At 47.6% G+C, this 2,847-nt stretch overlaps 1 pseudogene; it reads left to right on the top strand.

Annotated features, from left to right (window-relative positions):
• The first annotated feature begins 903 nt into the window (after positions 1 to 903).
• On the top strand, positions 904 to 1,620 carry LOC112840835 (ubiquitin-conjugating enzyme E2 U pseudogene; annotated as a pseudogene).
• Positions 1,621 to 2,847: the final 1,227 nt, after the last annotated feature.

Below are 2,847 nucleotides of genomic sequence, written 5' to 3' on the forward strand. Positions count from 1 at the left end.
GATGCCTGTATTCTCAAGTAAGAGAAAAGGCCCGGGCCTCTTAGGGTGACATGAGGACTCCAGAGAAGGGACCCTGCCGCTCCCTCAAATAGCTCTCTTAGCTGGCCAATGGACTCTTGATGCCTCAAAATTCTCCATTCAGAAGACAGTGGGATTGGGGGGGGGGTTGTTTTTAGCTTGAAAGAGTCTCTACTTAGTCCAACTCCTCAATTTTGCTGAGACCCAGAGAGGTAGAGTGACTTGTTTAAGGTTACCCAGGGAGTTAGTTGAGTCTTTAAGGAGAATATTTTATGATCAGTAGTACTGGTTGTTCCCTCTGCCTCGGAGATAGATCCTCCAGAAACTGAGAGCATTGAGGTCTCAGCACAGGTATTTCTTCTCCCCTGGGGTAATAACTATGTTGGGAGTGAATGCTTGACTCCCTGGCCACAGACATGCCCTGGGGATCTTGTTGAAATGCAGTTTCCAGGGGCTCCTGGGTGGCTCAGTCAGTTAAGCATCTGCCTTTGGCTCAGGTCATGATCCCGGGGTCCTGGGATTGACTCCAGCATGGGGCTCCTTGCTCAGCGGGAAGCCTGCTTCTCCCTCTGCCTGCCGACCCCCCTGCTTGTGCTCTGTCTCTGGCTCTCTCTCTCTGGCAAATGAATAAATAAAATCTTAAAAAAAAGGGGGGGGGCTGCCTCTGCTTCCCCCTCTCGCACCCGCTTCACGCACGAACAACATGAGCTGTCCCAGGCGCTCCTCCAAGTTTGCTTTGAGCCTGGGCTGTGAGCTGGCACTGCAGTGACACGCCGCAGTTGAGAACGTGCCTGTTTTCCTTCTGGAAGTCTCTGTTGGGAGGAGTCAGAGGAGAAAGAAAAGTCTCTGTCGTAAATCCAACTTAGAGGCACTTTCCTTGGAAGGACAGAGCTTTCTGGGGCTCTAGAAAACAAGTAGTTTACATGAGTTTAGTAGGTGTGGGAGCGTGACCCATAATCTCAGACACCTGTCTCAGAGTAAACGCTAGGCGTGTGGGGACAAGTGCCAGACCCTTTGCTGCCTTATCATGCACTGCAGAGCTTACTTCTTGCTGGAAAGAGACTTCCAAGAGTTGAAGGAGAGCAATTTTAAGGGTATTACTGCCTTTCCTGTAAGTGAAGATCTAATGGAATGGGGAGCCGATATTGAAGGTCTACAAAATACATTTTGGCATGGATTATTCTTCCAACTGAAAATAAACTTTACATCACAATACAATTTTGTCCGTCCAGTTGCGAAATTCCTAACAATTCCCTTTCATCCAAATGTAGACCAAAATACTGGTCGGGCTTGTATAGATATTTTGGATGACCCCGGTAAGTGGAATAAAAGCTATACCTTGAGGAGCATCTTACTTACTCTCCAGGTTATGCTTTCTAATCCAGTGCTAGAAAATCCAGTGAATTTGGAAGCAGCCCAAATGCTGATTAAAGATGAATCTCTGTACAAACAAGAAGTTCTAAGATTTTTCAACCAACCAACACAATTGAGAAATAACAGCCCTGAGTTTCCTAAAGATCCAGATAAACTTATCAGATCAACTAAAGCAATCTCATTTAATGATTACTACAAGACATGGTCTGGAATAGCAACATGAAAAGCCACAGATACTATAGAAGTCCATGTAAGGTGGTCTAGCCTTATCTTATGTCATTTTGTATATATTAATCTCCTAATTATTAAAAAAAGAAAAAGAAAAAAATGCAGTTTCCAATTTAGTAGGTCCTGGGCAGGCCCTGAGAATCTGCATTCCTGACAAGCTCTCTGGTGATTAGATGCTGCTGGTCTGCAAACCACACCTGTAGTAAGTAGCAAGGCTCTAGCTATTTTATTTTATTTTACTTTGTTTCTAGTACATGTCACAATGTGATAGTATCATATTTATCTGTGCATATGTTCACTGTGGCTTTCTCCCTGCTAGATACAAACTGTCTGAGTGAGGTGCCTTGTCTGCTTTGTGCCTTGTTATATCTCCGGGCCCAGCACAGTGCAGACACAGGAAGCCCTCAATATGTGAGGTCCCCTGGGTGGAAAAGGGGCCAAGTTCTGGAGGGCAGGGACCTAGATGTCCTATTTCCTCCTGCCTCCCTGTGGCATAGCAGGGAGTAGGAATGCATCAAAGGGGTTCAGTATCTGGGGGTGGGGGTAGAACAGCTCTTGACTCTTGCCCCCTTGTGTTTCTCAATAGGTCAGGACTGAAGTAACAGTGCAAAGAAAAACAGCCTGAGGCTCGCAGATAGCAGATGACGCATAAGTATAAAAGTCATTTTTAAAATTAGGAAACTTGTTGCAACCTTAGTCTGAGTTCATTATCTGGCTGCCTGGACCCAAGCCCAGCCAGGGTCGCTTGGACACTGGCAGTTCCCGAGCACTATTTGTTCATCCTACCCCTGGTACCACATTCACATGGTGTTCCTGACCTGACCCTTGGGGCCCTTTACCCCAGTCCATCTGGGGCCCAGATCAGTTTATCCAACTTGGGGAATTCAGATCCCCTGAGGGTGAGGCCACCAGCAGCTTTGTGGAGGTCATTCCAGGAAGTGCCTCACTCAACCTCAGTTTCCCCACCTAAGAGCAGGGAAGCAAGGGAGGGGGAGAGGGGGAAGACTGGGGAAACCCAGTGACGCTTGAGGTCTAGTCTAGCTTCTGCTACCTCTCCCACTCACCGGTGGCCAGGACTTCCTTACTAGCAGTGGCCCAGCTGAACCAGATCATCTCCCAACTCTGGGATGTAGCATCTGGAGAGCAAAGACCCCTGAGTCCAGTGGACCTTGCTGAAGCAGAGCCATCTATCCTGCCCCACCACACCCCCTGAAAATAAAGACCCCA

The sequence above is a fragment of the Callorhinus ursinus genome, unplaced genomic scaffold (genome assembly GCF_003265705.2).
Source record: "Callorhinus ursinus isolate GAN/ISIS: 27379988/994484 unplaced genomic scaffold, GSC_fseal_2.0 scaffold35, whole genome shotgun sequence".
In the NCBI taxonomy this organism is placed as follows: Eukaryota; Metazoa; Chordata; class Mammalia; order Carnivora; family Otariidae; genus Callorhinus; species Callorhinus ursinus.